The sequence below is a fragment of the Papio anubis genome, chromosome 13 (genome assembly GCF_008728515.1).
Source record: "Papio anubis isolate 15944 chromosome 13, Panubis1.0, whole genome shotgun sequence".
Lineage (NCBI taxonomy): Eukaryota > Metazoa > Chordata > Mammalia > Primates > Cercopithecidae > Papio > Papio anubis.
In genome coordinates, this window is record NC_044988.1 from 94421547 (window position 1) to 94437150 (window position 15604).

General features: G+C 41.9%; 1 protein-coding gene across 7 annotated transcripts in view; it reads right to left on the reverse strand.

The window, feature by feature from the left end:
* The window catches only part of SCAI (suppressor of cancer cell invasion), a 188988-nt gene that overhangs the window by 70814 nt on the left and 102570 nt on the right, over positions 1-15604 (reverse strand). The gene's annotated exons all lie outside the window — the stretch shown is intronic.

The window sequence follows — 15604 nt, forward strand, 5'->3', positions numbered from 1 at the left end:
GAAGATGAAGAGCACTGAGTGTGTCGGCATTTTCAATTTTCCCTCTGACCTAAGACAAAGACAGGGCTGTTCCTCAGTCTGGAACACTAAGACACATTTAACAGAGCCCCAAAACCACAGACAACTTGTAGCTAACATGGGAGCTAGAAATACATCTCTACTGTAGAAAGGCACTACATACAATGTGAGGGTTGTTACAGCAGCCTTACTTAGGAAAAGCTAGTCCAGAAACTGTTAACAGGAGTAGGTTATCGCCATAACAAACATGTAACATACGTGACACCTGCAACTGTGACTGAGTAGCAAGTAACTGTTACTGAAGGCTGGAAACAATGATGACCTATCTAATGCAATGGTAACACTGCATTTGCCTGAGAAAACTGAGAAAGCAGATAATATGATTAATGAACTTGCTGATTTATACACAGAGGTTGGGAAACAGTATGTTGCTAGCCCTGGATGCTATTGGCTACACTTAACAACACTGGGAGAAAAAGATGAACTCAGAAAAGAATTAGCTGCAAGCGGAGTTGAAAAGAAAAAGAGAAAATTCAGAAATTCAAGAACTTACAAGACTGAACGATACAACAATTACTAATGCATAACTGTAAAAGATATAATTGAGAAATGCCACCCATAAATGTCAATTACAATTCAGCCTCATTTTCAAGGGCAAAACTTCTTCATTAAAGTCTGTGAACAGATGGAAGATGGCCCCAAGTACCTTTCTTCAGTGGGACAAAATAGATTTGGGAAAGGTATTTAAGAATTTGGCTGTCTTGTAGAAACATGATAAACTCAAGGTATCTCTAATAAAGTCTAGAAGACAGACGTGTCTCAAAGAATTTAGGGTATGGCTATTGGTACACGGAGCTAACTTGAATCAAATTATAAAGAGTCAACTACATTTCACAAGATTTGTACTATTGAAGTTACTTTTTAAAAAAAAAAAAAAAGGAGCAACACATTCATTGAATTTAGTGGTAAGCGAATAAATCTAGAGATCAATTTGGGGAATTTGTATTTTTTCTAATTTTGTCAATAGCATTTCTTTCCATTTATGGTACAAACATTGTCATTAAATACATTTTTAACTCTTTCCATAAAGGTCCTATATTTCCTGGTTCATATTACTGTAAGGTCTCAAATTTTCATTGTTTTTGTGAAAGGTATCGATTTTTAAAGTTATATCTTTTAATTTTTTTATGATGGAAAATTTCGAACATACACAAAAGTAGAGAGAACAGTACAATGACCCCTAGGTACCATCAGCAGATTCACAGATGAACAATTTAGAGCCAGTCTCTTCTATTTAGGGTTACCAGGTAAAATACATGTTTTTCTTTCTGGGACCCCTACCCCTTTCTCTGAGTTTTTCTGTCTACCTTTGTTGTGCTAATTCAACTCTGTCTAAATCAGTACCCCTATGACCACCACTAGCACTATTTTCAATTAAGAAAAGAAGTACAGGCTGTATTTACATTGATCCCTATAACTAAAACGTCTACAGAAATATTTAAAACAGAGAAAACACTCAAATGTTGAGTAGTAAAATGAATTTTATTTTATTTTATTTTATTTATTTATTTATTTTTTGAGACAGAGTCTCTATCTGTCACTAGGCTGGAGTGCAGTGGCATGATCTCAGCTCACTGCAACCTCCACTTCCTGGGTTCAAGTGATTCTCCTGCCACAGCCTTCTGCATAGCTAGGACTACAAGCACATGCCACCATGCACGGCTAATTTTTGTATTTTTAGTAGAGACAGGGTTTCGCCATGTTGGTCAGGCTGGTCTTGAACTCCTGACCTTAGGTGATCCACCTGCCTCGGCCTCCTAAAGTGCTGGGATTACAGGCATGAGCCACCATGCCCAGCCTCTGGGTAGCTTTCCTTTTGCACCATCGGGATATCTTGCTATTGGTGTCACCTACCTTGCTGTTAGGCAAGGTGTATTGTGAAGACACTCAATGGAAGAAGAAAACCTGATTACTAATATTATGCTTTTTTTGTTTGTTTGTTTTTTGAGATGGAGTCTCACTCTGTTGCGCAGGCTGGAGTGCAGTGGTGCTATCTCAGCTCACTGCAACCTCCGCCTCCTGGGTTCAAGCAATTCTCCTACCTCAGCCTCCAAAGTAGCTGGGATTACAGGTGCCCGTCACCATGCCCGGTTAATTTTTGTATTTTTTAAGTAGAGAAGGGGTTTCACCATGTTGGCCAGGCTGGTCTTGAACTCCTGACCTCAGGTGATCCACCCACCTTGGCCTCCCAAAGTATTGGGATTACAGGTTATGAGCCACTGTGCCCAGTCTACTAATATTATTCTATCAAGTGCTAAGAATTATGAAGGCCATATAAAGTAATGTGAAAAGTGATCTATTCAATTAATAGGATCATTGGTTTAATAGACAGAAAATATGATCACATATGTAGAAAAAACTGCAAATAAGTACTAAATTACATGACACTGAATAAAAGTAATAAGGAGTCTAGAAAACTGACAATTATAAGTTAATAACACTTTGTAGCACAAGTAGGAAAATAGCCTGAATTAAATAAATGATGTATTATGGAACTAGTAGGAAATAAGGCATAACAACAACAACAAAGAAAATAAGGCATAACAGGTAGGCTGGAGTCAGTTTATACAGCTCAAGAGCATCACGTTTTTCTGGTCCTTTTATGTAGGTTTATTTCCCACATTTAAAAAGTAAAGAAAATAACTGCTAATGGGTACAGGGTTCTTTTGGGGATAATGAATGTTCTAAAATTGACTGTAGTGACTAAACTGTGTTCTAAAATTGACTGCACATAACCTGTGAGGATACTAAAAACTACTGAGTTGTATACTTCCTAAAGGTAACTTGTAAGATATTTGAATACCCCAATAAAGATGTTCTTTTTAAAAAGAGTAATATAATTAAAAAAGCAATACATGATGGACTGAGCATGTAATTTTATCTTCTGTCTCGAGGCTCCATACAGAAATAAAGAGAGGGAGGCAATCAGTAGATGAGAGATTTCAAGAAACTTCTGAAAGAACAACACTTGATGAAGAAATATCATTATTAGATGAAGAAATATCAATATTATTACTTCCTACTAATCAAAATCCTGGCGGGAAAAAGATGACACACCACGTGGGTCACTGGGAAGAGTTTAACAAAGAGGCTACAAAGATGTGAACAGAGTCAAGGGAAACCAACAAGGAACACTTGAAGGATCTGTGGCTAAGTTACTATCCCTTAGGCCTGGTGCAGCAGGGGGAACGGGCAGTTCCCAAAACTTAAGGGAGGGAGCTGGCGAAATCCACATCTGTGCTCACTCTACTCCTGCCCTCCAACTTCCTGCTGACCCTTTCCATTGGTGGAGCCCAGCTGGAAGACAGAGGGCAAAAGTATCAGTTGGAGCAGCCTACAAAGGTTAGTCTCCCCGGGTAGGAGAAGCAGCAAAAAAGTAGACCTAGAAGGGCAAACTGCAAATGTCCAACCTAGTGCCTTCCATATAAAAGAGTGAAGAAAGCTGGAACCTGGAAAACATGAGAAAGGAACCACATGTGAAAGGACTCAACCCAGAGAGTTTACAAAAGAAAAACAGGGCAGGGTACAGCAGCTCCTGTCTGTAGTCCCAGCACTTTGGGAGGCCTAGGCAGGCAGACAGCTCGAGCCTAGGAGTTCGAGTCCAGGCTGGACAACATGGCAAAACACAGTCTCTACAAAAATAAAAATAAAAAATAAAAAATAAATTAGCCAGGTGTAGTGGCACACACCTGTAGTCCCAGTTACTCAGGAGGCTGAGATGGGAGGATTCATCGAGCCTGAAGATCAAGTCTGCAGTGAGCTGTGATCATGCCACTGTACTCTAGGATGGGCAACATAGCAAGACCTGTCTCAAAATGAACAAACCCCCAAAACAAATAGTGTAAAAAAGAGTGATCCATCTGAATGTGAATGTAAGGATGAATTCATCTGAGATATACACTGGAACTACGGAGAAGGGAAGATCATTTCTCAATTCCTGGCTTTGCTATGTATAATATTTACATAGTTATATGTCAAAATATTGTTTATTATCTGTTTTCAACTTTTAGAATCCATGTATAGATCAAACACAAAATATTTAACTATGATTATAGAATGGTAAATAAATTTTATGTTCTGTGAAATAAAAACATGAAGTTATAACTGACCAAAACTAAGCATGAGAAAAGAAGAGAGGCTGGGAGTGGTGGCTCATGCTTGTAATCCCAGCACTTTGGGAGGCTGAGATGGGAGGACTGCTTGAACCCAGGAGTTCAAGACCAGCCAGGGCAACAAAGTGAGACCCCTGTCTCTAGCAAAAATGAAAAAAAAAAAAAATAGCCAGGTGTGGTGGCATGCACCTGTGGTCCCAGCTACTTGGAGGCTGAGGCAGGAGAATCGTTAGAGTCCAGGAGGTCGGGGCTGCAGTGAGCTGTGATCATACCACTGTGCTCCAGCCTAGGCAACAGAGTGAGACTCTATCTTTAAAAAAAAAAGAAAAAGAAAAAGAAAGAAAAAAAGAAAAGAAACAAAGAAAACAAAGAAAAAATAGAAAAGATGATGAAAGTAGTGGGAATGAAAATTTACCTTACAAAATGGAATCAAAGGGATACCATCAATACGGTGTATGGATGGGTTAAAGGACTGGGCTGGCTTGGTACCACTAATTGTCTACCCAATCTTACACAGAGTAAACTTTATGCCTTAGTTCCTCATTTATAAAATGGGAATAATAATAATAGAGCCTAGACCATAGGTTTGATGACAAGAGTTAGTGAGTTAATACAGGTAAGAGCTAAGAACAATATATAACACCTAGTAAAAACACAAAAAAATTAGATAATACTATCATCTATGATTAGCATTTAAAAAGTGTGCTGCCGGTAGCTGACAATATGATTAATAAAATGAATAATGGGCCAGGCACAGTGACTCAAGCCTGCAATCCTAGCACTTTGGGAGGCCAAGTCAGGAGGATCATTTGAGGCCAGGAGTTCGAGACCAGCATGGTCAAAAAAGTGAGACCCTGTCTCTGCAAAAAAATTTAAAAATTAGCCAACCTACAGAGTAGCCATTCTTTTCTTTCTTTACTTCTCTAATAAACTTGTTTTTACTTTAAAAAGAAATTAGCCATGCTTGTTGTCCCAGCTACTCTGGGGGCTGAGGCGGGATGACTGCTTCAGCTCAGGAGGTTGAGGCTGCAATGAGCCATCATTGCACCACTGCACTCCAGCCTGGGCAACAAAGGGAGTCCCTGTCTTAAAAATAAATAAATAAAATAAAATGAATAATGGAAAAACCGAGAATAGTGGTAACGTAAATTCAGAGGGTATGGTGGGGATTAGACAGTATGTGTGAATCACTTGAAAGATGCCTGGCATAAAGTAAGCACTAATAAATGTTAGTTGCTATTAGTATTCTTATTCCTGCTACTATTTCTTTTATTTATTTGTTTGCTTATTATTATTTTTATTTTTTGACCGGAGCCTTGCTCTATCGAGTGCAGTGGCGCTGGAGTGCAGTGGCATGATCTCGGCTCACTGCAAGCTCCGCCTCCCAGGTTCACGTCACTCTTCTGCCTCAGCCTCCAGAGTAGCTGGGACTACAGGTGCCCGCCACTGCAGCCAGCTAATTTTTTTGTATTTTCAGTAGAGACAGGGTTTCACTGTGGTTTCGATCTCTTGACCTCATGATCCGCCCGCCTCCGCCTCCCAAAGTGCTGGGATGACAGGCGTGAGCCACCACGCCTGGCCTTCCTGCTACTATTTCTATGGGGCAGGGAAAGGAGTAGCTTTTAGGTAAATGAAGTTTTCATTTATTGTGGCAGGATATCAAAGGAGAATGTATAAATTAATAAACCAAGAAAGAGTGATAGAAGTATATTTGAGAAATGAAAGTAAATGCCAGGAAAACTAAAATCAGAAAGAATCAAAAGTGATTGCCTCTGAACAATGAGGACTCTAGGTAAGAAGGATGTTTTAGACAATACTACTTCATAGTGTAAGCCCTTTTATATTATTTCACCTTGTAAAACTCATGTTTTTAATTACGAGGTTATATTTTAATTCATTTTTTGAATTGGCAATTTATACACATAGCATAAAATTCAAAGAGCACAAAAGGTATGTATAGAGTAAGTCTCCTCCACTTCTATTCCAAATAACCTAGGTCTTCATTCCGAGAAAGTCCTCCTTTATTTACTTACAAGCATATAATTGTGCATGTATGCATACAGATATGTTATTTTGAAAAAGAAGTTTTAAATAAACACATTGAGAAAAAAGTAGCCGGGCGTGATGGCTCATGCCTGCAATCTCAACACTTGGGGAGGCTAAGGCGGGAAGAGCACTTGAACCCAGAAGTTCAAGACCATATTGGGAAACATGGAGAGACCTTATCTCTTCAAAACATTTTTTAAAAAATTATCCAGGCAGGCCAGGCACACTAACTCATGCCTAAGTAATCCCAGCACTTTGGGAGGCCGAGGCATGCTGATCACCTGAGGTCAGGAGTTCCAGACCATCCTGGCCAATATGGTGAAACCCTGTCTCTACTAAAAAGACAAAAATTAGCCGGGTGTGGTGGCAGGTGCCCGTAATCCCAGCTACTTAGGAGGCTGAGGCAGGAGAATCGCTTGAACCTGGGAAGCAGAAGTTGCAGTGAGCGAAGACCGCACCACTGCACTCCAGCCCTGGGCAACAAGAGCAAAACTTCTGTCTCATTAAAAAAAACAAAAACAAAAACAAAAACAAACAAACAAAAAAAACACACATTAGCCAGGCCTGGTGGGACTACATGCCTACGGTCCCAGTTCCTTGGGAGGCTGAAGTGAGAGTATCATTTGAGCCAAGGAGGTCAAGACCAGCCTGGGCAATACAGTAAGACTCTATCCCTACAAAAAAAAAAAAAAAAAAAGAAAAAAAAGTACAAGATGAAAAAGAACAATCCCATGATCTACCAATTTCCATTTAATATTTTAGTGTATTTCTTGCCAGACTGTTTCCTGGTCATATTTGTCACCTTAAATAAGGAAATTATATTTCTGTTTCATTGGCTGTCTAAGACTATTAGTGATCTAACTGCCTGAAGGAAAGGGTTTTATAGAAGAATTTCTTGGCCACGTGCAGTGGCTCAAGCCTGTAATACCAGCACATTGGGAGACCGAGGCGGGTGGATCATTTGAGGTCAGGAATTTGAGACCAGCCTGGCCAACATGGTGAAAACCTGTCTCTACTAAAAACACAAAAAATTAGTCGGGTGTGGTGGTGGGCGCCTGTAATCCCAGCTACTTTGGAGGCTGAGGCAGGAGAATTGCTTGAACCTGGGAGGCAGAGGTTGCAGTGAGCCGAGATTGTGCCACTGCACTCCAGCCTGGGCGACAAGAGTGAAACTCCATCTGAGGAGAAAAAAAAAAATTTCTTGTGCCCATTTTTTGGGGCCATCAAAATAAGAAATAACAGGTCAGTGCAGTGGCTCATGCCTGCAATCCCAGCACTTTGAGGGGCCAAGGCGGGCAGATCACTTGAGCCTGGGCATGCCCAGCCTGGGCAACATGGCAAAACCCTGTCTCTACAAAAAATACACAAATCAGCCAGGCATGGTGGCACAGGCCTGTACTGCTAGCTACTCGTGGAGCTGAGATGGGAGGCTCAATTGAGCCCAGGAGGTCAAAGCTGCAGTGAGCCATGATTGTGCCACTGCAGTCCAACAAGACTCTACCTCAAAAAAAAGAAAAGGAATAATTCAAATGAAACTGTTTCCTTTTAAAGCATCATTGAGAAAGCCACAAAACAAGGCCTATCAGTGTGGCTAGCTCAAGCTGCTACGTTTTGTTAAAATGTTTTTCTTGAGATAAACTGGGTGCAGCGCACATCAGTAGTTCACCAAGCCTGTAATACCATGACATCTAATTTACGATTTCCTTTTGAGCTATTTCTTGGCCAGCAGCTGTGTGTCTCCAAATAATTTTTCCCTCAAACCAGCATGTTTTCTGAATATGTCCTCTTGATCTGCTTACCTAGATGTTTTCCAAATGCTGTAGAATGTTTTTTAAAATTTCATCTTTATTTTTTCTATTGCAACTTTTCTGATTTCTCCATCAAAAATATTGGTACTTCTTTAGTTGTATCATCTTCATTCTCTTGACTTTGTATTTATCATTTTCTCAGGATACTGAGAGATCATCTCCAGTTCTTCCTGAATATCGCTAGCTAAATGTTTTGAAGCATGAGTAGGATTAGTCTGAGGTCACGTCACCCTGAGGCACAGCATCTTGTCTAAGTATCAGTTTTACTCTATTGTCTTTGATGTGAATTTTAATCCTGATACTGCATTTTTGCTTTCCTGAACATCTTTCTTGCTTTATTTAACCTTAGCCTGTTCTCTCCTTATAGTTTTATGCGCTTTCACAGAAGCCATGATCTGTGGCATTTTATTACAGAAGACAATCTTCTGAAAGTTTATTATACCCGGCCAATTGATCTTTATTCATTGGTTTCATAGCTCTCAGTATGTACATTGTGACAGTGACAATATTTCCTCCCCCTCTTACATTCTGCTTAATTTTTAGAAATAGTAAACTGGGGCCGGGCACGGTGGCTCACACCTGTAATCCCAGCACTTTTGGAGGCCAAGGTGAGCAGATCACGAGGTCAAGAGAGCAGACCATTCTGGCCAACATGGTGAAACCCCATCTCTACTAAAAATACAAAAAAATTAGCTGGGTGTGGTGGCACACATCTGTAGTCCCAGCTACTTGGGAGGCAGAGGCAGGAGAATCGCTTGAACCCGGGAGGTGGAGGTTGTAGTGAGTCAAGATCACGCCACTGCACTCCAGCCTGGCAACAGAGCTGGACTCCGTCTCAAAAAAAGAAAAAAAAAAAAGAAAAAGAAAAAGAAAAAGAAAGAAATAGCAATCTGGGTATCTCATAAAGCAGTAAAAACGCAGAAGGGCAAGTGCTGATCTCACCACTGGAGACTTTATCGATTAACTTTTGCTGCATAACAAGCCACCTCAAAACTCAAGAAGCTTAAAACAAAGACCACGTAGTCGCTAATCATTCTGTGGGTAGGCAATTACAGCTGAGTTCAGTTGGACAGTTCTGCCAGTCTCAGTCAGATCTCACTCAAGCAACTCAGACAGCTAGTGGTCTGTGGCTTCTCTCAAATGTCCAGGACCAGGTTGGGTTTGTTTATATGGGGCTTGGTTACAAGTTTTAAGAGCAGCAGAAGAGAAGGCGAGCTCTAATGTGCATTTTTCAAGTATTTGGATCATGTTTGCAACTGTCCCACTGGCCAAAGCAAATCTATTAGCCCAACCCAGAGGCAAAGTGGGAGGGAAATAGTAACAAGCATGGATTCAGGGAAGGGAATCACTTTACAAACAGTCTATCACAGAGAACTTATGTTTCTTTCCTTTTCAATTATCAAAATAATAAAAGTCTCTTAGAAAACAAAATACTGTAAAGTATATAAAGCAAAAAGTAAAAACAATGTTCTCTTGCTTCTCCTTTCAACTTTATTACCCACAAACCACCACCAATAAGAATGATTTTGGCGGGGCGCTGTGGCTCACACCTATAATCCCAGCACTTTGGGAGGCTGAGGTGGGAGGATGACTTGAGTCCAGGAGTTCGAGACCAACCTGGGCAACATAGGGAGAGCCCGTCTCTATAAGAAAATACAATAAATTAGCCAAGTGTGGTGGCAGGCGCCTATGGTCGCAGCTACTTGGGTGGCTGAGATGGGACGATTGCTTGAGCCCTGGAGGTCGAGGCTGCAGTGAGTCATAATCGTGCCCACTGCACTCTAGCCTGGGTGAGTGAGGGTGAGACTCTGTCTCAAGAAACAAACAACAAAGAATGATTTTTTTCTCTGTGCACATTTAAGAATATACATGAGTTTTTCCATTATTTTACACCAATGGGATCAAACTACATATAAAGTCCTACAACATGTCTATTTAATTTAAGAATATATCCGGTTTAAGACATAAAGAATTATATCAATAGTTACTGTGTACAAAGCAGTATATAATGAACCAACTTATTTAATCAATATCTTCCTGATGAACATTGATACTCTTTCTAGTTTTCCCTGTTTTGTTTATTTATTTATTTATTTATTTAGAGACGGAGTCTCGCTCTGCTGCCCAGGCTAGAGTGCAGTGGCACAATCTTGGCTCACCACCTCTGCCTCCTGGGTTCATGCGATTCTCCTGCCTCAGCCTCCTAAGTAGACGGGATTACAGGTGCACACCACCATAGCCAGCTAATTTTTTTTTTTTTTTGTATTTTTAATAGAAACGGGGTTTCACCATATTGGGCAGGCTGGTCTTGAACTACTGACCTCAAGTGATCTGCCCGTCTTGGCCTCCCAAAGTGCTGGGATTACAAGTGTGACCCACTGCGCCCAGCCTCCCTGTTTTAAAAATGCTGTAATAAATATCTTCCTATTAATAAATTTGAATAGCTACATAATATGAATGAAAGGTCAATTTCTGTAGGTGGAAGTGAAAAGTGAAAAAAGATCTGCATTTTTGTACCAGATGTTAAGATAATGGATAAGAAAGCAAAATGTTTTCCCACCTGAAATTTTCAGGCACAATAGCAAGAATTAGCAAGTTGAAAACTGCATTTTAAAAATCCATTTCCATTTTCCTTATAAGCTGAAATTCATTTCAGATTACAGAAATAGGTTAACTATAGATATTAGTTTCCCCACATTTATTGTAGGTTTTCATCTTTTTATGTCTCCTTGGATCTCTAATGAGAGGTTACATTAGGAAGACCTAATCAGATATTTTTAAATGTAAGTTGCTTCTAGAAACTTTAAGACTCTTATGAAGCTGCTGCTGTTAGGAAAACTGTATTATTATGTACAAGCGTTTGTCAGCAACACCAACCTTGTGACAACTGACAATTATTGTGTTTCATTAAGGATACTATATAAAGTCTTCAGGCAATTTTTCAAGTAAGCATTTGCCTGCAAGTTTCTTTGAGTTTCCAAAACTGATAAAATTAATAAATCTCTGTAATACATCCTGTTAAGGGAGAAAACAGAACTAGAAGTCAGTGTTTTATTTCAGATGTCAAGTAAAAAGGCTTATAAAGGAAGGGGACTTTGTATGCAGGCTAAAAGTACATAAAAAGTAATCTAAAATGCTATACTAGGGCTCCTAACAGTAAGTTGTAATATATAAATATTTTCCGATTTATAGCTATGAACAATGTTAGCTAACTGCTATACTATTTTCCTCAAAAGAAATTAGAACATCTACTATTCCAGTCTAAATCATTTATAAAGACACTAGTTTCTTTTTTTTTTTTTTTTTTTGGAGACAGAGTTTTGCTCTTTTTGCCCAGGCTGGAGTGCACTGGCGCGATCTCGGCTCATCGCAACCTCCGCCTCCCGGGTTCAAGCGGTTCTCCTGCCTCAGCCTCCCGAGTAGCTGAGATTACAGGCACGCGCCACCATCCCGGCTAATTTTGTATTTTTAGTGGAGACGGGGTTTCTCCATGTTGGTCAGGCTGGTCTTGAACTCCCGACCTCAGGTGATCCACCTGCCTCGGCCTCCCAAAGTGCTGGGATTACAGGCTTGAGCCACTGTGCCCGGCAAGACACCAGTTTCTTTTTCAAAGTAGGGTTTAAATTTTTTAAAGTTTTCCCATAGGAAAACTCCTATGATCATCCTTTTCCTAATGAGACATATCATAGAAGTTAATATATGAACCACTATATGATCAGCATCTAAAATTAACTAAGGTAATCTATAAAGAGTTTCAAAAAAACTCCTCTACTACTCAGAGCTTGACTCTGATTCTGAACTCTGAATATATCATTTGGTCATTATTACTGTCAGCAAAGATGGGAAATTAATGGTCCACAGAATTAAATTAAATAGGGCTCTGAATTATCCCATAATTTAAATGACCTTATATTTCACATTTTGCAAAGGCACCTATGTTATAAATTAGCTAATCATATTCTTTTTTCCAAGATTTTGGAGGAAAGTAAAACTGTGACACTTATCTCTCTTTATTGAAATCCTCAATTGTATCAACAGAACTCAGGAGACTATGTTAGGAAGAAATGCAGTGCAAATAATTAAACCTGATTATCAGGGATGTTTCAAATGTAATGTTGAGATCTCAAAACTCAGGAAATCTCTAAATTTTCTGTAAATCCCCCATCTTTACTAAACTGAATTAGATAAGATCATTGATCCCTACGTACACCTAAAATCCAAGTCCAAGGGGCAGCTTTCAGTCCTCCTTTATCAGTCCTCTCTATGGCATTACACTGTTCACCACTTTCTCACCATTTTGTAACTCTTTTTTCTGTCCTTACAATCTCTTCCATTAACTTCTCTTTCCTTAGTCCAGTCCCTAAATGCATAGCTTCCACTGGAGTATGTGTGTGTATATATACACACATACATATACAAAAAGAAACATACATACAGGAAGTTACTTAGGAATCATGGCCAGTAAGCTGTAGAGCTATGATTCAAATTCAAACCTACCTCCTAATCCAATCCTCTTTCTACCATGTGGAATAACCACCTAGATTTTGTATGCAAGTAAAGTTCTTAGTTCTTTTCTGGAATCACATTCTGCTCCCTGGCTTTTTTCCCCCCCCCCCCCAGACAGAGTCTCACTTCATCCAGGCTGGGGTGCAGTGGCATCATCTTGACTCACTGCAAACCTCTGCCTCCCAGGTCAAGCAATTCTCATGCCTCAGCTTCCTGAGTAGCTGGGATTACAGGCATTTGCCACCACTACCGGCTAATTGCTTTGAATTTTTAGTAGAGACGAGGTTTCGCCATGTTGGCCAGGCTGGTCTTGAACTCCTGACATCAAGTGATCCACCTGCCTTGGCTTCCCAAAGTGCTGGGATTACAGGCGTGAGCCACCGTGCCTGGCCTGCTCCCTGGCTCTTAGGATGCTGCTGACCTCCAACAAAGCTGTGGTCGAAGGCAAAGGAAAAAGCCAACTTCTCTGAATCAGGTTTTCAGTCAAAGAGCACACTGCCCCACTCACATATTCTTGTTTAAACAGAGAGGATTATATTACAGGGACATCTTTGTTCCAATCCATGTTTCTGTGTTCATGTGTATACAACACAGACCAAACGGCATCTGAGACTTGTAAAGCCCAATTGAGCATTTCCTTGTTTTAGCACCAGTATCTGCTTTTACCCATTGGTAGATCCAGTGGGTTTTTTTTTTATTGTTGTTTGTTTGTTTTTAAAGACATGGTCTCACTCTATTCCTCCAAGTTGGTATGCAATAACATGATCATAGCTCACTGCAGCCTCTAACTCCTGGGCTCAAGCAATTCTCCTGCCTCAGCCTCCTGAGTAGCTGGGACTACAGGTGCATACCACCACACTCAGCTAATATTTTTTTTTTGAGACAGGGTCTCACTGTGTTGTCCAAGCTGGAGTACAGTGGTGTGATCTCCACTCACTGCAATCTCTTCCTCCCAGGTTCAAGCGATTCTCAAGCCTTAGCCTCTCAAGTAGCTGGGATTATGATGGTGGTGGCAGCCCATCTGGAGCAGCTGCTGCAGGGATGCCAACTGCAGTGGGGGAGTTGTGACCAGGGCTGCATGCTCTGCAGAATGGGCGGAGGCCAGGAACAGGTGGAAGCCAGGCCACCTACTGAGTTGGAGGGGCGGGAGTCCAGCGCTCCTGGGCCCAGCTGCAGCTACCCAGCTGCAGCTTTGGACCCACGCTTCCCTGCGTTCTCAGGGTCTTAAGAAGCTCCCTGCCCCCACATGCTTGAAAGTACCTGCTCCTGCTCCCTGGCCTCTCCCAGCGTCTGGCACCCACTCTGGGGTGGAGCAAAGTTGTGGCCAAGCCTGGGAGCTGTCACAACTGACTGGGTGTGCTCATGGTAGCACTGACACACAAGCTCCCTGCTGCCCCGGCCCTCTCCAGACTTTGGGTACTGATGAGCATGGGAGGGGGGCCTGGAGGGTTGAGGCTGCCAGTTCTGGTTGAAGTCCATGGCCCAGAGTGAGAACTCAGGGTGCTTTTTCCAGGCCCATCCGTGGTCTCCCATGGACCAATCAGCACACACTTCCTCCATTCTGAGCACAAAAAACCCCAGAAAGCCAGACTCATACCCTCTCTGGTATGACATGCCTACAGAAAGGAGCTACCCACTATGGCTCTCCTTTCTCCTGACAGCTGGACACTTGCTGGGATGATCTGCCTGCAGGAAGGAGCTACCTACTATAGGTCTCCTCTCTGCTAAGAGCTGGACACTTGCCTGGACAATCGGCTTGCAGAAAGGAGTTACCTACTAGGGGTCTCCTGAGAGCTCTTCTGTCACTCAATGAAGCTCCTCTCCACCTTGTTCACCCTCCAGTTGTCCACATACCTCATTCTTCCTGGGCGCAGGACAAGAACTCAAGACCTGGCAAATTTTGGAACTCAAAAAATGGTAACGCAAACAGGACTGAAACATGCCCACTTGCTTGCCACATTGTGGGTGACGAGAAAGAAAGCACTGAGGCCCCTTGGGAGCCCAGACCTACGGGCTCCCTGAGACAGGGCTGTGACATCCTCTTTGGGGCTCTGCAGTTCCTGACGTCTCCAAGCTTCTGGGCACCACCATCATGTTCCCCTCGCCCAGATGTGGGTGCCTGCAGTGGAAGCTGCTTGAGGTACATCTAATCCAGCTGCAGCCTTGTATGGCACCAGTGCCTGGAGATGCCTGCCCCACCACGGCAGCTAGCTTGCTTGGCTGTGCACAGTGGCCAGACCCCATGCCCATTCGCTAACACCCCTCTCACTGCTCCATACCTGGCCTACCCTTGGCAGGTGTGGGATCTGGGCCAGTAGCATGAGCCAAGCATAACCTGCCAGGCTGAGTAGGGGAACAAGCGCAGTAAGCCCAAGCAAAACTCGGGCAAAGGTGCCACTAGTCACAGAGGTTTCCGGCTGGAAAAATAACACCCTAAGGATCCTGTGACATTTTCAGGCATGCACCACTATGCCTGGCTAATTTTTTTTTTCCCAGCTAATTTTTGTATTTTTAGTAGAGATGGGTTTTTGCCATGTTGGCCAGGATGATCACAAACTCTGGCCTCAAGTGATCTGCCTACCTCAGCATCCCAAAGTGCTGGGATTATAGGCATGAGCCACCACACCTGGCCAACTAATTTTTAAAATTTTCTATAGAGATGAGGTCTCACTGTGTTGCTCAGGCTGGTCTTGCACTCCTGGCTTCAAGCAATCCTCTCACCTCAACCTCTTGAGCAGCTGGACTACAGGCATGCACAGCCACACCCAGCTATATTTTTCATTGTGTAGACGGGGTCTCATTTTGTTGCCTAGGCTGGTCTTAAACTCCCGAGCTCAGGCAATCCTCTCGCCTTGGCCTCCCAAAGTGCTGGAACTACAGGCATGAGTCGCTGTGCCTAGCCTGCCTCTATTCTTAGAGTCAAACATTCGTCTGTGTTTGGAATCCTTACTCCTAAATTGAGGAAAAACTTCTCGGAAGTAGCACTTCTCTAATTATAATCTATCACATTAACACAGGCTATGGCTTTATCTGGCAAAGCTTTGTTTTTCTCAT